Raw genomic sequence first — 13,185 nt, forward strand, 5'->3', positions numbered from 1 at the left:
TCAGCTCGAGAAGACCAAGTCAAATGCTACAACAAAATGTGCAAAGATCTGGAGTCAGAAAATCAAAAGGGAAGGACATGCTCAGCATTTCTCAAACTGGGGGAACTGAAGAAAAGATGCAAGCCTCGACTTTCCTTATTGAAGCATTCTCTGGGCAAATTATTGAATGATGCAGAAAGAATCAAAAGAAGATTGAAGGAATACACAGAGTCACTGTAACCAAAAGGAAATGGTTGATGTTCAACCATTTTAAGAGGTAGCATATGATCAAGAGCCAATGATACTGAAGAAGGAAGTCCAAGGTTGCATATTGGAGGTCCTTTATGCCCCATATAGCACAGATTTTGTGATTCCTGTACTATTTAGTAAAGAAAGGAAACATTTAGGACTGGATTTCTGAGACGAAACAACCCTTTAATGTGGCCAAGTTGGCAGTGCAGCAGGTGTGGGATCTTGGGACTATAGCTGTAAGGCAAGGGTGTGAATTGGATGTCGCCAGCTACCCAGAAGGGTATGACTGGGACCTGTGGCCATGGCAACGACATATTCCCTTAGGATTTTGGACTCGCTATGGAAATGTGTAGAAACCAGAAACAGCCCTTTAGAAAAACAACTGTATGCACCGTACAACAACTTACAGCTTATAGAACACATCATACAAGGGGCCCCTGGAACAGCACAAATGCACTCCCCTTTACAGGGATGGGTCAAGGCCTTTGGTTGGTGGTTCAATCCAGAACACTGGTCAAATGACATGCATATTTGCAGCAAAGAAGTGTCCTCTTGACTAGCCCCTTGCGTTCTGAACTGTTCACCTATGTCACCAACAGAAAACATCAGTTGCCCACAACAGAAGCACTCCCATGGGAGAGTCACATACCAGAGGGTGTTGGGCAAATTCCCAAGAAAGCCTGGAACATGGATGGCTCTGCTTGAGGTAATCCCCTACGGTGGACTACAGTGGTGATACAACCAGCTATGGAAGGTATGTGGATCGACCAGGGCATGGGGCAAAGTAGTCAGTGGGCTGAGTTGAGAGTCACATGGGTGGTACTGATATAAGAGCTGAGCCCTGTAGGCCTTGGCACGGACAGCTGGACATTGTACAAAGGACTAACATTAGGGTTAATACAGGGGGAGAAGCAAGACTGGTTTGTCATCTAGCAACCCTTCTGAGGAATGGACCTGTGGAAACACATTTGGGCCTGGCCGTGGGCCATGGACATTGTTGATTTTCATGTGTTGGCTCATAGCCCTCTTACTCCACTGGGGAACTATCAAGTTGACAAACTGACCTGGCTGTGTGTCACACGAATGTAACTTCAGAGTGGCTACACTGAAAAATGAAGTGCAAGGTTGAGCAGATAGTATGGGCATTGTTTGGTACTTCCATCTTCCATACAGCTCAACTGAAGCCAGACTAGTAGAGTAGACAAACAGAATCCTGAAACAGATCTTGTGGCATGACGCCCACTGTTACTTCAGTGGACCTGATGTTTACCAGAATCGCTACAGTATATCAATGAATATCAATGACAGAGCTGGCCCACTGCCTATCAATTACTGACCCAGGGACCACAGAAGGCCATGAGGACCCAGGTCTGCACTGGATGACTATCCATGGTCAGCGCCTGGGGATTCCAACAATCTCCTGTTGCCATTGTCCCAGGACTTAACCCCAGGAAGCTCCATTTTCCAGCTTCCCTAGAAAGGGCAAATCAACCTTCAGTGACTTTTTGGCTCTTTAGGCAATAGGGCTAGATGTAGGCAAACAAGTATCACCTTGGTTTTATCCCACGCCATCAAAAACCTTGCATCTATGTTGCTGCCTCTCACCTCTTTGTCTGCAGTAATGTCTTTTCCAGCTGGGTCGCCATGATTACTGATGTAAAGAACCAATCAGATTGCTGGGTATGTGGGGAACTCAGAATGCCTTCTGCTGTGGTCTGCGGTGGAAAATCGCCCTTTTGAACCCCAGAGCCTTGGCTTGATGGTGTCTTACCTTCATATCTGTCATGGGGATCTTGTGCCTGGGGACAGTGTTTTGTTGTACTCTACTATATATTGTAACTGTGGCCTTTGGTTACAAGTCTCTAATGCCCAGGCCTAAGGGACTGGCAATAAGATTGTAAGGGCCATTTAGGGTCATTGGGGTGGAATGTAGGGACAAAAGCTGAATGTTCCAAAATGTCCACACTAATGTCAACCCAGGAGAAATGTTTTGTCATTTTCTTTCTCCCTCTAGCATATATCTCTGATGCTGCAGACCAAAACTCCGTGTTCCCATGGCTAGCTACTTATCTACTAGGGAGTAGTAGGTACGTGGCTCGGGGCTGTTTCTCCCTGCATCTCTGCTGGAGATCGGACTATCTCATCCTCTCACCTCCCTTCTTTCCTGGAAGATAAGACTTGTTTACTACATAACATAAAAGGAACCCACAAATGTTTCCTGGTGCAGAAAATCTTGAACTGTCCATTTGGTTGACACTGGAAACAGCAGCTGTTCTCATCCCAGTTAGTAAGTTTCTCTGTTGGTAAACCATCTTTTTCTGTAATAAACTAATGCCTCTCAGCATGTCTCCTGGTTACTTTTGTGGTCTCTTGATGAATACCCACACGGAAGGATTTTCCTTTCTGGGTTTGAACCTAAACAAAGTGCAATTCATACTGAAAGCTGTTGTCTTTGATCTTCATCAGTAAGTATTTTAAATCCTCTTTGCTTTCAGCAAGCAAGGTTGTATCAGCTGCATATTGCAAGCTGTTAATAAGGAATCCTGTAATCCTGAAGCCATGATCTTCTTTATATAATCCAGTTTCTTGGATTATTTGCTCAACATATATGGTGGAGGCTGGAAAGTCACAAATCTGCAGTTCAGATGTCAGACTGGAGGATTCTTCTCACTCACACAGAATTGGGCTATTGACTCACGAGGCTGTTGTTAAGTGCTGTCCAGTCAGTTCTGACTCGCAGCAAACCTGTATAGGGTTTTTGAGGAGCGGTCGGTAAGCTTGAATCACTGACTGTGTGGTTCAAATTGACCTTGCTGTCCAGTGCATTAATCCACAGCACCATACCAGCATGCTCAGATGGCTGTGGAAACTGGCAAATCGAGTCAAGCTGCTGGCTCAAGCCCAAGAGTTGGAGGTCAGTCAAGCAAAGGAGAACACAGCCACGCAAATCACCAGAATAGCTCATTGAATACACAGCAGGATGGTGAAACTGACCAAGGCCCTTGTTGGAGGTCTATGTTTTTATAATCACAATTAACCCTGTTAGCAATCATTCACAATGTACTCTTATCCCCTCTCTTCTCTTACCCAGACTCATCATGGAAAAATTGGTGAAAGTTACAAAGATGTGGCTAGAAGAGACATATTAAATAGTTCACTGCGTTGCAACTTCTGATTGAATTATTCTGCAGCTGGACCCTGGCTTGTTCATACTGATGAGATTGGGCTTCTCTATTGCATTGTCTCTTTCTATGAATATAGTTGATTTGGTTCCTGTGTATTCCATCTGATGAGGTCCCCATGTATGTCATATTTTTACACGAGTATAAATACATACATTCTGTTTATTTGACAACTTTGCCCTCCCCTCACAAGGTATTTTTTAAGTCCAATGCCAATTTTATTTTACATATTACTGTAAAAAATTAGCATAGCACATTTATAAAAATAACTCATGGAGGGAGCCTTTCAGTTTTCAAACAAATGTACAATGTGCATATTATTGGAGTAAAAATATGGTAGTTACTATGTAGAGTGTTGAAAAAGGTGTTTTCAGTGAATAGGTCATTGATCTTGCAAATTCTATGGTATGATCTCTGGCACAGGTTTTATCACCAAGTTCATATATTCCAACTGCTGATTCGTCTTTGTTTTCAACTTTTGCATTCCATTCACTAATAATTATCAATGCATCTTGATTGTATATTTAGTCAAGACTGCAGAAGTTGGCAAAAATCATCGATTTTCTCATCTCTGGTATTTGTGGTTGGTGTGTAAGCTTGATAAAATAGTCCTATCGACTAGTCTTCCCTGTAAGTGTATGGAAGATAGCTATCATTTTATCACTGACAACATTGAACTTCAGGATAAATACTGAAATGTTTTTTGACAATGAATGCAATTTGTCATTCCCAGCATAGTAGAACACACAACTGTCTGATTCAAAATGGCCAATACCAGTCAATTTCAGCTCTCTAATGCCTAGGATGTTGCTCTTCAAGCATTCCCTTTCATTTTTGACAACTTCCAATTTCCCTAGATTCTTTCTTCGTACATTCCACGTCCCAATTACTAATGGATGTTTGCAGCTGTTTATTATCATTTTGAGTCATGGCATACGAACAAATGAAGGTCCTGAAAGCTTTACTCCATCCGTGCCATTTAGGTTGACTTTACTTTGGGGAGGGAGCTCTTCCCTCGTCGTATTTTGAGTGCCTTCCAACCTGAGGGGTTCATCTTCTAGTTCTGTATCAGGTAATGTTTCACTGCTACACAAAAGCTTTTCACTGGTCAGTTTTTTCAGACGTAGATCATAGAGTCCTTCTTCCTCATCTGTCTTGATCTGGAAGCTCTGTGAAACCTGCCCTTCATGAGTAACCTACTGGCATTTAAAATACCTGTGGCATAGCTTCCAGCATTGAAGTAACATGCAATCACCACAGTAGGAGGAGCTGACAAATGAGTGATGGTCATCACTTTTAGCCCCTTATTTCCTTAACTCCTCCGTTTGGTAACTGTGAATGCACGTTGATCTTTATACATGTTGTTTCTTGTCATACAATATTTTTCCTTTTGTGATTGACTTATTTCACTCAGCATAATGTTTTCCAGCTGCATCCATATTCCATATTGTTGCTTGCATTAAGACTTCACTTATCCTACTGGCTGAGTAGTATTCTATTATATGTTGTTGTTGTTAGGTGCCATCAAGTCGGTACCGACTCACAGAGACCCTATGCACAACAGAACGAAACACTGCCTGGTCCTGGGCCAACCTCACAGTCGTTGCTACACTTTGAGCTCATTGCTGCAGCCACTTATATAGGTATGTATGTATGCATGTACCACACTTTGTTTATCCATTCATCTGTTGATGAACATTTAGCTGTTTTCTACCTTTTGGCTATTGTAAATAGCGCTGCAATGAACATTGTGTATAACTTCTTGAAGTTGCATTTTCCGTGATACATCAGAGTTCTCTTTTTAACTTTTTCATTACTTATTTAGTGGAATATTATATTATAACCTCTCATCAAATCTTTGGAATAGTCTCTGTCTCCCTTCTTAGACGCTGACCTTAGACCCAAAACTTTCCACAGAACATTGTACCCAGCTTTATTTTAACTCAAGATGACTTACATTAACTTTTTAAATCAGAATAAAGTCCAACTAAGGGAATGATTTGGTTCCTTTTCTCCCCCAAAGGAAAATCTTGACATAGTTCCCCTTTGAGTCTCATAATTTTCCTTTTTGGAAATGACTTGAGTGCACTGAAGAATCAGAAACACAGTTTAGTTAGAGAGTATGCAAAAATCCATCGCTCTATTACCATTGAGCTACTGATTACCAGGGATTCACCGAACTGATCTCCCAGCAGGCTTATTTGTTAACGTGTGTAACTAGTTTGGGTAAAGAATTATCTCTGTGGCTTTCTTGTAAAATTCTGACTTTCTTATTCAACAAAAAACTGGGGAAACTGCTTATACTGCTTTGCAGAAGGGTTTAATAGGGCAGATTGAAGTGAAAGTTTGGTAGAATCAATACTGATTTAATGAAGAAATCACATCGTTTTTAATGTTTGAACGTAACGTTACGGTGCTTCTACTTGGGGATTAACTCTGCAGCTTGATGGCCTTTCAGGAGCTCTTGGACAAAGCAGGAGGGCAAGGGAGATGCCAAATCCTTCAGATGATTTTCTGTTTAACATCCATTGCGGCAGCAAACATTCAGAGTCTGCTGGAGAACTTCACTGCAGCCATCCCTGACCATCGCTGCTGGGTACATGTTCTGGACAATGACACTGTCTCTACTAATGGCACTGAGACCTTGAACTCAGAGATCCTTCTGAAAGTCTCCATCCCACTGGACTCAAACCTGAGACCAGAGAAGTGTCATCGTTTCCTCCACCCCCAGTGGCAGCTCCTTCAGCTGAATGGGACCTTCTCCAACATGAGTCAGCCAGACACAGAACCCTGTGTGGATGGCTGGGTATACGACCGAAGCATCTTCTCCACCACTATTGTGAATGAGGTAAGAGACCCCAGGAACATTTTTGAATGTTTGATACTTTTCTCTTTGGTGATCACATGGAAAATGTCCTAATTCACAATGGATCATTCTTACTTTAAGCCTCTGAAGATTTGTAGATATTCCCATGCATCGCCATGAGGGAGAACTATGTCATGTGAAGTAGTAAGTGATATGTTAGCATGTTGTTGTTGTGTGCCATCTAGTCAGTTCCGACTCATAGTGACCCTGTATATTATTTCTGAGGAGTGTTTGGTGAGTTTGAACTGCCGACCTTGTGATTAGCAGTTCAGTGCTTATTGTGGTGGGTAGCACTAAACAGACTCTTGCTTAAGGAATGGCTTCTAGGAGAATGTTATATGTAACCCAAAGGATGTGTACTAGCTAATGAAGTATGGTGGTCAGACAGTACAAAAAGGATAAAGAAGAAGATATGCAGATAGTCAGAATCGATGTTTGGAAGTCTGTGAACTGAGAGCCTAGTGTTGTTTTTACAAAGCTTAAAGAAGTTCAATATTTGCTGAGTGTAGAATGCTGGGTAGACAATGGTTGGTGAACAGCATCAAATAGCAAAGGACTTTGAAAATCCCGTGAAAATCATGTGCTGCTTCATTCTCTTTCAGTGGAACTTGGTATGTGGATCTCAGATTCTAAAATCAGTGACTCAATTCATTTTCATGATTGGAGGGCTGATAGGAAGTCTCACATATGGTGGTCTCTCAGATAGGTGAGTGTCAACTTCTTTTTTAAGGCTTGTTATCAGTTCATGTGTTTAGTCCTTCCTTCAATAAATGTATTGTCTGGCTGGAGATTATACTTGTGATTCTAGTCAGAGCTGAAAGTACCATTCTCATGGAGGGAAAGGAAGGAACATAATATAGAAAAAGATTTTCAGAGGAGATATTCTGGTGTGGTGGGAGTCCTGCTGTCGCACTGCCAGAGAATGTACTGGACCGCAAGGTCAGCTTGGATCATAGGTTGGCTTGAACCACAAGGTCAGTGATTCAAGCCCACCAACTGCTCCTTGGAAACCCTAGATATGGTTGCTATGAATTGGAACCAACTCAATGGCACTTAACAACAACAACATCCTGAAACAAGAATAAGTTAGACCTAAAGTCTTAGCCATGTCCGCAGTCTTCTCTACCTGTGATGTAGAAGCTGAGCAGTTTCATTGTCACAGAGACTGGTCATCATTTCATAGCTGCAAAGGAGTGGCACAGGTATAATGGGTTGAGACCACTATAAAATCAATTGGGTCATAGTAAGAAGTACCATATGTGCCATGGGTATTATTGGTTATATGTTAGTTCAAGACAGTTTTGCAAACAAGTGAGGTAGACATGAAAGGGTCATCATGACTTGGGGTCTAAGAAGCTCAGAAGGCTCAGCTTTATGCTGATCTGGAGGTCCTATGGTTTGAATAGGCAGGTAAAAGAATGATTTCTATTCTAAGGATCAACACAAAGCTGGTTCCTATGAGGTGGGAATGAAAGATATCCCAAATGTCCAACTTTTCCAAACTTGTTCTACACCATCATCTCTAGCATCAATGATTTCCTCTTCCCTGAGTATTCGCCCTCCCATATTTGGGTAAAGGAATTCATGGTAACTTCTTACACATCGTCTCACATACTTACAGTTAAGTGGTTTGTGGGGGAATTAATAGGGTATAACTGGGATTAAGACCAATTTAGGAGTAGCAGGAGCAAGTCAGGATAGAGTTTTTTGACCAGGATGGTTTCTTCTAGCTCTCTGTCACTGGGCCCTGCTTGAACCTTCTTGGCAAGTGTTACAGCTTTGAACTCCGTGAGTTGACAAGTTCCCCTGCAGTGTCCTGGTTCCTGCCATCTGGCACTTCTATGACTCTTGCTTCTGCTTTGCTGCTATCTCTTGCTGTCTTCGGCGTTTCAGCTCCTTGTCTCTTTCTCTCTGCGTGGCTACTGCTGTGTGCCCATGGGGAGTTGGTTCTGACTCATGGCAACCCTGTATAGAGTTTTTGAGGTTGTAAATCTTCATGTGCATGTCAAATTTTGCTAAAGATAATACAAAAATGGTTGCAACCATATATCGACAGAGAACTTCCACAGGTTCAAGCTGGATTCAGAAGAGGACATGATACAAGGGATGTCAGATGGGTTTTGGTTGAAAGCAGAAAATACCAGAAAGTTGTTTACTTGTGCTTAATTGACTACACAAAGGCTTTCAATTGCATGGAACATGACAAGCTTTGGACAACATTGTGGAGAATGAGTATTCTGGAACCCTTAATTATGCTCATGAGGAACCTGTACCTAGACCAAGAGGCAGTTGTTTGAACGGAACAAGGGAACACTAAATGGTTTAAAATTAGGAAAGGTGTGCACCAGGGCTGCATTTGTTCACCATATTAATTCAATCTGTATACTGAGCAAATTATCTGAGAAGATGGATTATATGAAGAAAAATGTGGCACCAGGATTAGAGGAAGACTTATTAACAACCTGAGATATGCAGATGATACAACCTTGCTTGCTGAAAAGTGAAGAGGACTTAAAATACTGATGGAGATCAAAGACCACAGCCTTCAGTATGGGTTGCATCTCAATGTAAAGAAAACAAAAATCCTCAAAGATTTAAGTTGTCAAAGGTTCATTCTGCTGAGATCAACCATCAACACTAATAGAAACAGCAGTCAAGAAATCAAATTAGGCAAATTTACACAAGACCTCTTTAAAGTGTTGAAGAGCAAAGATGTCAGGCTGAGGACTAAGATGCGCCTGATGCAAGCCATGGTATTTTCAGTTAACTCATATGCATGTGAAAGTTGGACAGTGAATAAGGAAGACTGTAGAAGAATTGATGCATTTGAGTTATGGTGATGGAGGAGAATATTGAAAGTGCCATGGACTACCAAAACAAACCAATCTGTGTTGGAAGAAGTGCAGCCAGGATGGCCAGACTTCATCTTCATACTTCGATATATTATCAGGATGGACCAGTCCCTGGAGAAGGATATCATGATTGATAATGTGGAGGGTTGGAGAAAAAGAGCAACACCCCACCTACATTATGGAGGAGTGCTCACTTTATTTAAACCAAACCTATTTCAATACTAATCACATAGTAATATTTCACTGTTGTTGTTGTTAAGTGCTATTGAGTCCATTCTGACCCATTTCTAAATTAATGCTTGTTTGGCCAAAATTAGCCAGACTTCATTAATATAATTGGAAGAAAGATCCATGCTGCTGAATATCAAAATTCCTTTTCAGTATCATAACAGTATAGAGGTCTACTACACCACAATTCTAATGTACTGATGAATGATATTTTCACTGTAGAGGTATTATGAAGATGTGAAGACAGCAGTACATTCATGGCTCACAGCTCAGCCTAAAACATTTTTAAATGAGAGAATACAAAACCTTGTTGACAGATGGACAAAGTGTACTGAAAAGCAAGGAGATTATGCCAAAAAATGATGTATTTGTCTTTTCTAAAAGTTGACTAAAATAAATTCTACAGCCAGAGTGCGGGTAATTTTTGACTCACTCTTGTGCATATATATGTATACCTAGTTCTGTTTCTGTAGAGGAACCTAAGACAGTCATCAAAGACTATATATTGCTTGATTGCATTTTTTTGTAGAGTTGAAACTAACCAACCAACCAACCAACCAACCAATCAAGTAACTAACTGATCTATGGTGTTAAAATAGGGTAGCTGTCATTTTTTTGTGAGAGTCTTAACTGGGGACACACAGTAGACCCCTTTTATGGCAGTCCTGCTCACTTTCTTGACTTGGTTGATAGTTTAATGAATCTATTCACTTTGTAAAACTTAATCAAGCTGTAACGCTGCAGGTGTTCTTTCTGCATGCTTTTTAAACTGCAGTAAAATTTTATTGTGGATTAGGAGATATAATAAAAGAGATTGGGAGAGAGTCAATGACATAGCCACAGAAGACTAGAGTGGAGAGTGAAGCATCCAGCTGATAAGAAGAGAGGGCATACGCACAAGAACACCCACACTTGCAGATAATACCCACTTGACCTGGCTTCAATGACTGGATGATCAGAGCTCAACTAGAAGAAGAAAGAAGAGGGGAAAAAAAAAAGAGTAATCTGATATAATTTGATGAACTTGACCTTCACCTATGGATGCAGTCACTCAAAAGAGGGAACAATCTTTACAGCAAGGATCATTCCCACCCCCTCCATACACAGAGTAGACAGAGATGGGCAACTTGGACATTTTGGCTACCCAAAATGGTGGTGGGGGGGTAGCTACAAAGGCAAGCAGTGACTGACTTACAAGCTTTCAAGAGGGAACCTAGATCCAGAGGGCGTGGAGGAAGGTAGAATCTCCACTGAGTAGTATCCAATCTGTCTAGGTGGGGCTGATGAAATGAAATGCAGATAGGTCTCCTGTAATACAATAGTGAATAATTGTTATCAGGACTGATTGTGAGGGTTGTAAATGTAAAGCTAGATGTTTTGTAGCAAGGAGGGGAGTTATTAACTTTGCAGTCTAGGAGTGGAGGTCCCTGGGACCATCAAGGGAGAAGAGCGTAGAGCGGGATCCTACCCAGAGAAGCAGTGATGCCTGAGATGGAGGCAGAGATGATGACGTGGAGAGATGGAGCAGCTGGGGACTTTAGATGCAGAGATGGAGAGAGGCTGTGTGCTGACGACCAGGGGTGGGTGTGGAGGACGGGGTGGGTGTGGGGCAGGCTTATAGGATATATCTTTTGGTTGGTTGATGATGCATGGAGGGGATTGTAACCATGGCAGTGAAATGATATATGATAGGATGAATGTAAAACTAATGTTCTCCCATGTAAACTATCACATTGTTGAAGGAGCTCTGGTAGCGTAGTGGTTACGAATCGCAAAAAAAAAAAAAAAAGAGATTGGGAAAACATTGTGGAAAAGAAAAAGTAAATTAGTTAACAGAATGAGAAATTGTTTGCAAATGGGAGTGTCCAAGCCCCAAGTGGCACAGACTTCTCAAAAATCATTAATCCAGAGTTTTTAAAGGCAGTTAGAGTATTTGCAGTTAGGTAAGTTATACTGATTAGGGTTTAGGTATGTTCTGAATTGAAGTGGGGATGTGCCACAATGAGTTTCTTAATGTGGTTTTTACTTTAGTTCTTTGGAAAAACAATTTAGAGGATTTTTCACCAAATGCATTTGATGGCCTCTGAGTAGTTGTTACCTTTACCCTAGTTCTTTGGAGAAAAACAATTTAGGAGCGTCAACTTGTTTGCTACCCCAGAGAATTTGTTACAGGGTTGGATTTGGGGTAAGAGGAACTGGTCACTGCTAGCTGAGGATGCTACCTTGTATAAGACCTATGTTTACTGACATCTCAATGTTGGGATAGCACACCTTGTGACTGATAAGGACTGGTGTATGTAAAGGGTTGAAACGCAGAGGTTCTTTTGGGTCTCCGAATCTTGGAAAAGAGTCAAGGGGGTGGAACATGCCTTTTGGGACACAGAAGTCCCGAACTTAAAACTTTCTCAGACTTGGTAAAGAGCTACAGCTGTGAGAGTTGTTGGCGAAGATCTGGCCTAGTTATCTGAAAGAGCTGCAGCTGAGAGAACTGAGCAACACTGAGTGAGAGCTGCTACACTGGCTGTGAGCTGAGCCAGCCAGTTAGAGGCTGGCATCAGTGCTGGGTGGTGCAGAGAAGTGGTGGTGAGGCTGACAGCAAAGAGGCCGATGACAGAGAGGCCAGATGATGGAGAAAAGGCAAATGACAGGGATGGAATGCATGTTAATGGTTGTCAGGGAATGAAAAGGGAAGAGAGGTTGTCTACAAGGAGATTGCACAAAGGATTTGTTAGGTGATGGACCTGCTGTGGATGGTAGTATGGTGGTGGACACATGACTCTGTGCCCTCCCAAAACCTCACAGATGATGAGTTTTAATGAATGCAATTTTAATAAAAGAAACCAACTAGAGCATCCGGGGATTCAAGAAAGGATTTTATACCATGCTGAAACCCTGTGCAGGGTCGCTATGAGTCAGAACTGACTCCATGGCACACCATATTATGAATGCAGGACATAACTTGAATAAAAATGGTAGAGAAAAAGAACTTCCTTAAGTAACTGGAACTAAATATTTTGATTGGAAATTCAGTTTACATTAGTTAATACATTCATTTGTTACAGAGGCATGAATGAACAATTCCGAAATGGCTATATCTACACAACCCATTGCCCACTGTCATTGAGTCTATTTCTGCTCAGAGTGACCCAATAGAGCAGAGTAGAACATCTTCTTAGGGTTTCCAAGACTGTAAATTTGTACAGAAGCAGACAGTCTCGTCTTTCTCTTGAGGAACAGCCGGTAGGTTTGAACTGCTGACTTTACAGTTCAGTGCTTATCCTACAGTTCCACCAGAGCGCGTATGACCAATGTAGAACATATGTATGTATACAGAGTTAGATCCCTAGGTGGCGCTTGTCTGCTGGCCTAAACATTGGTGGTTTGAATCCAGCTGGTGTGGCGCTATAAGACAAGCAAGCACTGGGCTGCTAACTGCAAGGTTGGTGGTTCAAACTCACTGGCCGATCCCCAGACACCCTATACAGAGTCTCTATGAGTCAGAACTGACTCAACAACACTGAGCAACAATAAACTGATGCCATGGAAGTAGGGCTGGGTGATCTACTTCCGTAAAGATTTAAAAATGTCAAAAACATGGTGACTTTATAGGAACCAGCTTTGTGCTGAGCTTAATTCTTATCCTTCCTTCTAAACAAAGACATGTTTGAACAGAACATGGGAACACTGAATGTTTTAAAATTGGGAAAGGTGTGCAGCAAGGTTGTGTTATTTCACCATACTTATTCAACCTGTATGCTGAGCAAATAATATGAGAAGCTGGGTTCTATGAAGAAAAATGTGGCGTCAGGATTGGAGGAAGATTCAT

General features: G+C 41.7%; 1 pseudogene; it reads left to right on the forward strand.

Annotated features, from left to right (window-relative positions):
- Positions 1–5,859: 5,859 nt before the first annotated feature.
- LOC102829798 overlaps positions 5,860–13,185 on the forward strand; it is a 44,312-nt pseudogene continuing 36,986 nt past the window's right edge.

This window comes from Chrysochloris asiatica, unplaced genomic scaffold, assembly GCF_000296735.1.
Source record: "Chrysochloris asiatica unplaced genomic scaffold, ChrAsi1.0 scaffold00310, whole genome shotgun sequence".
NCBI classification, from domain to species: Eukaryota; Metazoa; Chordata; class Mammalia; order Afrosoricida; family Chrysochloridae; genus Chrysochloris; species Chrysochloris asiatica.